The sequence below is a fragment of the Malus domestica genome, chromosome 10 (assembly GCF_042453785.1).
Source record: "Malus domestica chromosome 10, GDT2T_hap1".
NCBI classification, from domain to species: domain Eukaryota; kingdom Viridiplantae; phylum Streptophyta; class Magnoliopsida; order Rosales; family Rosaceae; genus Malus; species Malus domestica.
In genome coordinates this window covers 43,461,843-43,474,365 of record NC_091670.1, presented here as the reverse complement: position 1 = coordinate 43,474,365, position 12,523 = coordinate 43,461,843, and the positions used below count along the sequence as shown (strand labels likewise).

General features: G+C 42.3%; 1 long non-coding RNA gene across 1 annotated transcript; it reads right to left on the bottom strand.

Annotated features, from left to right (window-relative positions):
- Positions 1–432: 432 nt before the first annotated feature.
- On the bottom strand, positions 433–9,778 carry LOC114819314 (uncharacterized). Its single transcript, XR_011571997.1, has 2 exons — positions 9,424–9,778; positions 433–1,391 (listed from the first exon to the last, which is right to left on the bottom strand). It is a non-coding gene; the product is annotated as an uncharacterized lncRNA (long non-coding RNA).
- Positions 9,779–12,523: the final 2,745 nt, after the last annotated feature.

Genomic DNA, 12,523 nt, shown 5'->3' with positions numbered 1-12,523 from the left:
CAAGTTAAACATTCAAATGAATAATACAACTAAAACTACAGGTGTCTGAAGGAGAAAAAAGAAAATTAAACCTAAATTTAGGGTGTATGGTTGAGGATTATTTGCTTAAAACTCATACTCTCAGTTATTTTTAGGTTAATAATGGTGTTTCTTTAGGCATTCACGGTTGATCTTATGGGTAATTTGGAGCGCACAACTGAGATAAAACAGAGAGATTCCCCGACATATCCGGTCATGAATTCACAAACCTCTACATTTGAATTTGGTGCATTTTCTTACATTTTGTTTCTTTGGAAGAGTGAAGAAAACAAAAACATTGTCTTTTATTGAATATACATTTATTACATAACATATATAACCCAAGCCAAAACAATGGAATGTTGAAAATAAATCAGAATATGATGATGGTTTCCAAATTTTAATAAAATGTAGTTTAAAAACTTGGAAGTTTCCATGTTTATTATTCCCAATTGGTCTGGATAACAAACCATAGCAGTAAGGCGAGGGCTACGTACTATGAATTGGACAAATAATTACAACCAGGAAAAGGAAAGAAGAAAGGAGATGAAGACTGGAAGAGAATGAACATCAGAAGAGACGGTTACATTGCCACTGCCATTGCCACTGAATTATCAAGCCCCATCAGGGCCTCTGGCGCAACACATGACATGACATCACCCTCCCTGGCTTGTTAGTCGTTGGCTTCTTAGATACTCAACGAGTTTCTGCAGCGACAATTGATCAATTGAAACTTAATTAGTTGGGCTGTTGAAGAGGCTGATTGAGCAGGGAACTCCAAATGCAATCTTCCCCGGCCTCAGTCTTCGACCCATCATCTTGATTAAGATCTCGAGGTCGCCACAAATCTATATCAAGCTTGTCCTTTGGAAAGTCCAGGAGTGCATCAGGATGATCAGTCTGATCATGATAGAAGCACTGCCCGGAGAAAGGAAATTGATCATCCAGTACTGCCAGTGGTGATGAAAAATTACCATGTCCAGGAGTAGTACTACTGGTAGTCAAGGTGGATGTGTCGACATCCAGTACTGCCAGTGGTGATGAAAATGAGTCTTCAAAATTCAAGTCCTCTGGTTTGGATATTACACTATCTTTCAGCCACGGAAAATCAAATACTCCTAATGCCAAGTTGGAATCCGAATCTGATGTCTTATAACTGCTACTATTACTACTAGTGCTGCTGCCGCTGCTGTTGTATTCAAGGTCGTTTTTGAAGTCCAAAATACCACAGTTAGGATCTACTAAATTTGTCTTCGCATGCTTCTCTGAAAAAGAATAACAAGAAGAAGAAGAAGAAGAATCGTTGTGGTCTTCATCTCCTTCTCTTACTCTCTTTTTGCTGTCACGCTCCATGTTTTTTTTACAAAACCTCCCTGCTAACGAAATATATATATATATATATATATAGATATATCAATATCAGAAATATAGAGGATTATTAATACAATGAAACAAACTCATGGCAGAGCAAACAAGTGCAATGCTCCTCTTCTGATCTGATTTTCGGGTATAATTATTACACAATACGTATGAAAGTACTCACCAAAAGAACACGGCTAACAATGTAAGTACTAATGATACAAACAACAACAACAACAAAGCCTTTTCCCACTAAGTGGGGTCGGCTATATGAATCCTAGAACGCCATTGCGCTTGGTTTTGTGTCATGTCCTCCGTTCGATCCAAGTACTAGTCTTTTCTTAGAGTCTCTTCTAAAGTTTTCCTAGGTCTTCCTCTACCCCTTCGGCCCTGAACCTCTGTCCCGTAGTCACATCTTCGAACCGGAGCGTCAGTCGGCCTTCTTTGCCCATGTCCAAATCACCGGAACCGATTTTCTCTCATCTTTCCTTCAATTTCGGCTACTCCTACTTTACCTCGGATATCCTCATGCCCAATCTTATCCTTTCTCGTGTGCCCACACATCCCACGAAGCATCCTCATCTCCGCTACACCCATTTTGTGTACGTGTTGATGCTTCACCGTCCAACATTCTGTGCCATACAACATCGTTGGCCTTATTGTCGTCCTATAAAATTTTCCCTTGAGCTTCAGTGGCCTACGACGGTCACATAACACGCCGGATGCACTCTTACACTTCATCCGTCCAGGTCGTATTCTATGGTTGAGATCTCCATCTAATTCTCCGTTCTCTTGCAAGATAGATCCTAGGCAGAAAAAACGGTCGCTTTTTGTGATCTTCGCTAGATTGCTCCGGTCATTAGTGTGGATAAGTATATAAATGAATAGAGATAGGAAAGCAAACACAAGATGTACGTGGTTCACCCAGATTGGCTACGTCCACGGAATAGAAGAGTTCTCATTAATTGTGAAGGGTTTACACAAGTACATAGGTTCAAGCTCTCCTTTAGTGAGTACAAGTAAATGATTTAGTACAAATGACATTAGGAAATATTGTGAGAGAATGATCTCGTAATCACGAAACTTCTAAGTATCGGAGTGTGGTATCGTCTTGACTTGCCTTATCTGTCTCATAGGTAGATGTGGCATCTTCTCTGGAAGTACTCTTCCTCCATCCAGGGGTGGTATCTTTAACTGGTGGAGATGCACAAGGTAATGTATCAATTTCACTTGGAGCTTACTTGTAGTTTCAGGCTTGGTCAAGCGCGATACAAACCATGTAGTAGGAGTCTCCCAAGTCGCCGAGCTAGGGGATCTGCTGAAAGAGGTGACAGACAAGGTAAGCAATCAGAGCTCCGGCTGATTGTTCACCTTCTCCCCATCTTGCAGCAGCATGAAGGATAAAGAGAAGAAAGATGAGAAGAGATGATATGGGATACTTTTGCTTTTGAAGAAGTAACTTTCCACAGGCTTATTCTTGAACTGAGCTGGAGGGTTTTCTGGTTTCCTCCAGAGCCGACTGAAGAATTTGAGGGTCAAAACAAGTCCATCAAATCTAGAGTACGTTCGACCCTGCTGATATGGGATACTTTTGCTTTTGACAGAGTAATGGATGTATCGGCACGTGTGCTGTTACGCTTGTCTCCACATGCTTCCTTGTATCCTTCGCACTTGCCCTATCTGTTCCTCAAGCAGATGCGGTATCTTCCCTGGAAACATAAGATGTTGAAGATGAGTACTCGAGAGCAATGCCAGGTAAGTAATCAGGTAAGGGGTTCCAGGCAGTCAGTTCCTGGCTGGAAGCTTGATTCCAAGTGCTGACTGATTGCTCTCTTTCTCCTTGTCTTGCAGGGAACAACAAGGCCAAAGGAAAAGACAGGGAAAAAGCATGATATGGGATACTCTTGCTTTTAACCCTGATGATATGAGATATTCTTGCTCTAGTATAGCTTGTGTGCAAAGGTATTATCGGGGGGAAAGAAAGCTGAATATTTCGAAAGGCTTCGTTGGGAGTGCCCTCTCAAATATGAGGAAGGATTGAACATTTTTGCAGGTCTGCCTGTCCGTTGGGGATGGAGGTCGACATATATAGGAGTCTCCCTAACAACAAGTAGTAATGCTATTCCTTTACCCTGCTTGGTCATAGCACGGTAGTGGGAGCTGCCAGCTTCACATGTTTTAACTCTGTCAGAGCACTTTGAAAAAGTGGTCTGTGCTCTCGAGAAGTCTTCGACAGAATGCCCATAATTTCCGCAAAGCTGAGTGTGCGTGTGACAGGTGCTGACAAGGCTAGAAAAGTAGGTGCCTCTTCGATTTCTGAGATCGGCCCTCGTGGTCTCTGAGCAGCTCAGCTTTTGAGAAAGCGAGCGTCTCTTCGATTGATTCGGAGAACGATGCATCTTCGATTTTTAAGAAAGCAATCATGATGGGGGTCTGGCTCTCGAGATTCGGGGAGCAGTGTCACTTCGATTTTTGAGAAAGTAATCATGTTGGGAGTCTGGCTCTCGAGATTCGGAGGGCGGTGCCTCTTCGATTTTGGAGCAAGCAATCTTGTTGGGAGTGTTTTCTCGAATGTGAGTAAAGGTTGGGCATCTTTGCTAGTCTACCTTGCCACGAAGCACAGAGGTTGACACACAGGGATTTTCCAATTATCCAGCAATGGTACTGTTCCTTTACCCTCTCTTCGATTTTTGAGAAAGTAGTCATGTTGGGAGTCTGGCTCTCGAGATTCGGAGGACGGTGCCTCTTCGATTTTGGAGCAAGCAATCTTATTGGTAGTGTTTTCTCGAGTGTGAGTAAAGGTTGGGCATGTTTACTAGTCTACCTTGCCACGAAGCACAGAGGTTGACACACAGGGACTTTCCAATTATCCAGCAGTGGTACTGTTCCTTTACCATTGTGGGTAAAATATGGTAGCTAGACCTTCAAAATTTATGGGTCTAAACTTTGTTAGTGCTGTTTCTTTGCTATTCTTTTACCTTTCTTGGTCAGAGCGATGTAGTGGGAGCTGCAAGCTTTACGTGCTCAATTTTGGCAGAGAACTTTGGCAAAGTTATCTGTGGTACCCATGAGCTAGTGTTGCGTGTGGGAAGTGGGTGATTGAACAGTAAGATTCATGTGTTTTCTACTTCCTCAGAAGTCTTCGACAGAATGCCCATAATTTCCGCAAAGCTGAGTGTGCGTGTGACAGGTGCTGACAAGGCTGGAAAAGTAGGTGCCTCTTCGATTTCTGAGATCGGCCCTCGTGGTCTCTGAGGAGCCCAGCTTTTGAGAAAGCGAGCGCCTCTTCGATTTCTGAGATCGGCCTTCGTGGTCTTTGAGCAGCCTAATTTTTGAGAAAGCAAACGCCTCTTCGATTTCTGAGATCAACCCTCGTGGTCTCTAAGCAGCCCAGCTTTTGAGAAAGCAAACGCCTCTTCGATTTCTGAGCAGGCGCCTCTTCGATTTCTGAAGATCCGTCGAGTGCAGATTTTTATAGGGGCTGGCATTAAGTTCCAAAGCACACTTGAATCTCCACCAGTAGAAGCTCCATTCTTGCACTTCTAAGATCTTGATTTGTCCAACCTCTTCTCTCTTCAACACCTTTGAAAATGTCTGGCCCCTCCGACCGTCGTTTTGACTTGAACCTTGTTGAAGAGGCAGCCCCGCCTTCTCCAGACAACATATGGCGCCCATCCTTCGTCTCCCCTACTGGTCCTCTTACCGTTGGGGATTCCGTGATGAAGAATGATATGACTGCTGCGGTGGTGGCCAGGAACCTTCTCACTCCCAAAGATAACAGACTACTTTCCAAACGGTCTGATGAGTTAGCTGTTAAGGATTCGCTGGCTCTCAGTGTTCAGTGTGCAGGTTCTGTGTCTAATATGGCCCAACGCCTATTTGCTCGAACCCGCCAAGTTGAATCATTGGCGGCTGAGGTGATGAGTCTCAAACAGGAGATTAGAGGGCTCAAGCATGAGAATAAACAGTTGCACCGGCTCGCACATGACTATGCTACAAACATGAAGAGGAAGCTTGACCAGATGAAGGAAACTGATGGTCAGGTTTTACTTGATCATCAGAGATTTGTGGGTTTGTTCCAAAGGCATTAATTGCCTTCGTCTTCTGGGGCTGTACCGCGTAGTGAAGCTCCAAATAATCAACCTCTGATGCCTCCTCCTTCTAGGGTTCTGTCCAGTACTGAGGTTCCGAATGATCCCCCTCCGGTGCCTTCTCTTTCTGGGGCTCTACCGACTGCTGAGACTTCTCATAAGCAACCCTTGTGAAGGCTCCCTCTTGTTTGTTTATTTTGACTCATGTATATGTACACATTTGTAGCTTATCGGGGATATCAATAAATAAGTTTTCCTTCATTTCAACGTATTGTGTTAAATACACCAAAACCTTCTTCGCTAAGTTCTTTGAATTTTCTTTTGTTGAAGCTTTCTGAGTGGAGCATGTAGGTTGGGGTAGTGTTCCCTTAATTTCCCGAGTGAGGAAAACTTCTCGATTGGAGACTTGGAAAATCCAAGTCACTGAGTGGGATCGGCTATATGAATCTTAGAACGCCATTGTGCTCGGTCCTGTGTCATGTCCTTCGTTAGATCCAAGTACTCTAAGTCTTTTCTTAGAGTCTCTTCCAAAGTTTTCCTAGGTCTTCCTCTACCCCTTCGGCCCTGAACCTCTGTCCCATAGTCGCATCTTCTAATCGGAGCGTCAGTAGGCCTTCGTTGCACATGTCCAAACCACCGTAACCGATTTTCTCTCATCTTGCCTTCAATTTCGGCTACTCCTACTTTACCCCGGATATCCTCATTCTTAATCTTATCCTTTCTCGTGTGCCCACACATCCAACGAAGCATCCTCATCTCCGCTATACCCATTTTGTGTATGTGTTGATGCTTCACCGCCCAACATTCTGTGCCATACAGCATCGCTGGCCTTATTGCCGTCCTATAAAATTTTCCCTTGAGCTTCAGTGGCATACGGCGGTCACACAACACGCCGGATGCACTCTTCCACTTCATCCATCCAGCTTGTATTCTATGGTTGAGATCTCCATCTAATTCTCCGTTCTTTTGCAAGATAGATCCTAGGTAACGAAAACGGTCGCTCTTTGGTATTTCTTGATCTCCGATCCTCACCCCTAACTCGTTTTGGCCTCCATTTGCACTGAACTTGCACTCCATATATTCTGTCTTTGATCGGCTTAGGCGAAGACCTTTAGATTCCAACACTTCTCTCCAAAGGTTAAGCTTTGCATTTACCCCTTCCTGAGTTTCATCTATCAACACTATATCGTCTGCGAAAAGCATACACCAAGGAATATCATCTTGAATATGTCCTGTTAACTCATCCATTACCAACGCAAAAAGGTAAGGACTTAAGGATGAGCCTTGATGTAATCCTACAGTTATGGGAAAGCTTTCGGTTTGTCCTTCATGAGTTCTTACGGCAGTCTTTGCTCCTTCATACATATCCTTTATAGCTTGGATATATGCTACTCGTACTCCTTTCTTCTCTAAAATCCTCCAAAGAATGTCTCTTGGGACCCTATCATACGCTTTTTCCAAATCTATAAAGACCATGTGTAAATCCTTTTTCCCATCTCTATATCTTTCCATCAATCTTCGTAAGAGATAGATTGCCTCCATGGTTGAGCGCCCTGGCATGAACCCAAATTGGTTGTCCGAAACCCGTGTCTCTTGCCTCAATCTATGCTCAATGACTCTCTCCCAGAGCTTCATTGTATGACTCATTAGCTTAATACCCCTATAGTTCATGCAATTTTGTACGTCACCCTTATTCTTGTAGATAGGCACCAAAGTGCTCGTTCGCCACTCATTTGGCATCTTCTTCGTTTTCAAAATCCTATTGAAAAGGTCAGTGAGCCATGTTATACCTGTCTCTCCCAAAACTTTCCACACTTCGATTGGTATATCGTCTGGGCCTACTGCTTTTCTATGCTTCATCTTCTTCAAAGCTACAACCACTTCTTCCTTCCGGATTCTACGATAAAAAGAGTAGTTTCTACACTCTTCTGAGTTACTCAACTCCCCTAAAGAAGCACTCCTTTCATGTCCTTCATTGAAAAGATTATGAAAATAACCTTTCCATCTGTCTTTAACCGCGTTCTCTGTAGCAAGAACCTTTCCATCCTCATCCTTGATGCACCTCACTTGGTTTAGGTCCTTTGTCTTCTTTTCCCTTGCTCTAGCTAATTTATAGATATCAAACTCTCCTTCTTTGGTATCTAGTCGCTTATACATATCGTCATAAGCCGCTAACTTAGCTTCTCTCACAGCTTTCTTCGCTTCTTGCTTCGCTTTTCTATACCTTTCACCATTTTCATCGGTCCTATCCTTGTATAAGGCTTTACAACATTCCTTCTTAGCCTTCACCTTTGTTTGTACCTCCTCATTCCACCACCAAGATTCCTTTTGGTGTGGGGCAAAACCTTTGGACTCTCCTAATACCTCTTTTGCTACTTTTCGAATACAACTAGCCATGGAATCCCACATTTGGCTAGCTTCTCTCTCTCTATCCCACACACACTGGGTGATTACTTTCTCTTTGAAAATGACTTGTTTTTCTTCTTTTAGATTCCACCATCTAGTCCTTGGGCACTTCCAAGTTTTGTTCTTTTGTCTCACTCTTTTGATATGTACATCCATCACCAACAAGCGATGTTGATTAGCCACGCTCTCTCCTGGTATAACTTTGCAATCCTTACAAGTTATACGATCTCCTTTCCTCATTAGGAGAAAATCTATTTGTGTTTTTGACGACCCACTCTTGTAGGTGATCACATGTTCTTCTCTCTTCTTAAAGAAGGTGTTGGCTAAGAAGAGATCATATGCCATTGCAAAATCCAAGATAGCTTCCCCATCCTCGTTTCTCTCCCCAAAACCATGGCCACCATGGAAACCTCCATAGTTGCCTGTCTCCCTGCCCACGTGTCCATTTAAATCTCCTCCTATAAATAACTTCTCCGTCTGAGCAATTCCTTGCACCAAGTCTCCAAGGTCTTCCCAAAATTTCTCCTTTGAACTCTTATCCAACCCTACTTGAGGTGCGTACGCACTAATCACATTGATAAGTTCTTGTCCTATTACAATCTTGATTGCCATGATTCTATCTCCTACCCTCTTGACATCTACAACATCTTGTGTCAAGGTCTTGTCCACGATGATGCCAACACCGTTTCTCGTTCTATTTGTGCCCGAATACCAAAGTTTAAACCCTGAGTTTTCTAGATCCTTTGCCTTACTACCAACCCACTTAGTTTCTTGTAGGCACATAATATTTATCCTTCTCCTCACCATAACTTCCACTACTTCCATAGATTTTCCCGTTAAGGTTCCTATATTCCACGTTCCTAAACGCATTTTGCTCTCTTGAACTCTACCCTTCTGTCCTAGCTTCTTCACCCTCCCCCGTCTAATAGGATCAAAGTACTTCTTTTGTGTGTCCCGTGTAAAGTTGATAGGAGCATATGCTCCCAAACAACTTTGAGTGGAGTCGTTCGAAAAGAAGTTTCTATGGCCCCCTTGCTCATTTAACACTGCATCCGGGTGCCGATGGAGATACAGCGACCCTTGCTCATTTATCACTGTGCTCGGGCCACACAGCGCGCCACTTACGGGTGACGCCCTAGCTTTAGCGCGATTTTTTACAAATGGGAATTTTTTACACACAAATTAAAGCGTAAAGTTGATTCATGAGCAAGGACACATGCTAATGAAAATCATGTGGTGAGCTAGCTAGGCTATATATCAAATTATTAGCTAGATGCTTAATTTAAAAGTGGCAATGGCAACATACGTTTGCATAATGAAATTTTGAGAATAAATAAAACGATGCATGAGCTGAATGGCGGACAAAGATGAACCTTAAAATTGTGACCTTGAGATTCAAAGATTAAATTGAAGTGGTATTATAAAAAAAAGAACGAGAAGGTTTGATCTGATGGTAGTGCTAAAACTTTGTATATCAAATCTATCTTATGACTATGAGTGTCATGCAACTGCTAGCGCTATTTACTGAAAATTTTCATCCATTACGTACCTGTACCTGTATTGGGCTAGGTTGAGGCTGAGGTTGTATATCTGGAGCTGTTGTTCAATGCATATAATTTCTGCTGAAGAAGAATGATGATTACAAACGAGTTTTGCTCACAAACTACGCGATTTTAAGCTAAACCGTCTCTAACCACACACACTCTTCCATCATGCTTTTACCCACCCATATCTCTCTTTCTCTCTCCTTTTGCAAGAATGAATGAAACGAAACAGATGGGTTGTGTTAGTTCCTCTTTTTGCGTTTCTTTCCTTTCTTTCTTGCCTCTCTATTTTTTCAGTTTCCAAGTTTCCAAATACCACAGGCAAAGCCATCAGCATATCCCATCTTTTCCTCCTTTGCTTTTTTTTCCTTCTTTTTTGTCTCCACTAGTTTTGCCACGTCATAAACCCAAAGCAACGTAAGTTTCTTACAATTTCCCTTCTCGGCTCAACAATTGATTCACTCAGGAAAAAAAAAAAATATATATATATATAAAGAACCAAAGTTCATTCTATTTTATTGTCTAACAAAGCTAGACTAGATGTATACTAATCTTCTCCGTCTAGGGTTCAGGATTAGAAACGGAGCGAAGGTATCCGCAGTTGAATTCAAGAAATAACGAGTCCGTCCTCAATTGTATTCAAGACAACAAATATAGCAATTCTGCATATCATGATTTTTTAAACTTAGGATATAATTTGGATCGTTAACAGGGCTCCTCGTAGGTTGTTGCCCTTCACAACCAACTATATGCGGAAACCTTACACTTGATCAGGTAGTATCGTGATCTCCAATGCAACGGAAAAACAACTTGCATCTATGATCTAACCTTTTGTGTGTCCGTATAGTCTATTTTCGACGTTCATAATTCACAGCACTTTTGCACGCATTTTGCATCATGCTTCGCATTGCCTATGTGAAACAATCAGGTATATATATAATATTTCAGTACCTTAAAGTTGAAGTTGGTTCCAGAAGAGGAAGCTTGTCGCATCATAGATCACAAGCATGTAAAACGCAGCGGACTCAAACACGAACAACCAGCTAATGAGTTAATTTGGTACGCAATGCAAACAGGACCATGAAATTAGGACTATCAGTAGTCCCCACAAGTACAAGAGCCATTGCGAAAATGATGGAACTGCTTGGTGTCCCTCACAATGATTTGTCTCCCTTCCATCTTTGACACGTATATAATTGCTGAATGACAATCACCACAAACCCTGAATGTCTTCTTGATCCGAATGGTGGAGCCAGGAGTGTTAAGAATTGCAAATGTTGGAGCAAGCTTCTACTTTGGTGCTGCAAGTCTGCAACTTGACTTCCCTCTCCTGCTGATCCACAAAGAAAAGTACGTGGCTAGTGTCTGGGACGTATCCAATCTCCTTTATCTTCATGCTAATCCTCTCCCACATCCTAAGGAACTCTACTCTTTGCGGGTGAGCGGGTGAGCATCATCTTTTGCTACAAACATGTGGACGGCATTCTCAATCTCTACCCAACTACAAGCAGGTTCCTTTTTCACCCGGCCTTCTTATATCATCCTCCTCAACTTTGCAGCGTCACTCCATCTGCCAGTGGAGGCATAGATATTACAAAGTATGACCTGGGGCCTGAATCATGGGGATCAAGCTCAAAAACACGTTCAGTAGCATAAACACCCAATTATGTGTTCTTGTGCAACCTGCAAGCACCTAACAAAGCTCCCCAAACAGCTGCAGCAGGTTCAATCAACATTCCTCTTATGAACTTCTCCGCTTGACCAAGCAGACCTGCACGGCCAAGAAGATCAACAATTGTCACAGTGTGAAACCTGTAGTTCTATGTTGTACTTTTTATCAAGTCAAAATAATAGTGTCCATCCAAGAGACCGGCATGCTACATGCTGTAAGAACACATAGGAAGGTTATATCATTAGGCTGGATTCCAATTCTCAGCATTTGTTCAACAGTGCACAGTTTCCCTTCCAATCCCATGCTGGGCGTATCCAGTAAGCATTGATTTCCAAGAAACGAACATCTTGTCTAATCTACTTTTCAGAAACCTTTTTTGCATCCTCAATGCTGCCTGATTTGGCATACATGTCGAGAAGAGTATTCACCACAAAAGCGACGAGGGTAACAGCCGATTTGATCATGTGGGCGTGAACCCACTTGCCTTGCTCCATAGACCCTGCATTGGCACAAGCAATCAATACGTTAGAATAAATGAAATGGGTAGGTTTGAATCCCTCCCTCAGCATCTTCCAAAACAACCTGATATGAGAGCATGTTCGCCTTGAGCCTTCCTAGTATGCCCATTGCCCAGCAATCAAAGCATTCCAAGAGTCCTCATTCTTGGTGTCCAAGGCATCAAAGACCAACTGGGATTCATGGATATGGTCACACCTAGCAAACATGTTCACAAAAGCACTGGCCACCAGTCCATGGCGGAGCATCTCAGGAAACAAAACAAGGGAATCCTGAATTCGACCGTGTTGAGAATAGCGACAAATCAAGGCAGTCTAAGTGAACAAGCCCTTGCGAGGCATTTCATTGAACAGGTTGCGAGCGTCTACTTTTAAACTCGGAAGTAAGGACCTGTTCGGCTGTTATGGAGGCTGCCGCGGAGAAGGTCCTTATATACCAACTCTAACTAGTTTGTGAATGCCACTAGCAGCTGCATTGTTGTAGTTGTACGACTGTACAACTCTAACCTGTTCGACTGATTCGTTAGATAATTCTTAAATTTTAGGTTATAAATCTACCCCAACTTGCTCTAACTCTTAGGCCAAATATGATTTCTAACCCAAAAAATCTCATTTTTGGGCAAATTTAGGCTTAGAATTCTTCCTGGATTAGTAGGCTGACCCACTATATATGAGTATTTTTTTTAGTTTTATATTTATAAATTTATTGAAACTAACGTCTAAGATCTTATATGATTAAATTTAACGGTAAAAAAAATTATCTAACAGTCCAAATTTAAATCAAACAGTTAAAATAATTAAAAAAAAATCTTTAAAGTGTTTCATATTCTTTTGTAGCATACCACGAGTCACATGATGTAAATTTAGTGATTTTTCAATATTTACCGAAATCTGACTATGTTTAGGTAAAATGTTCAT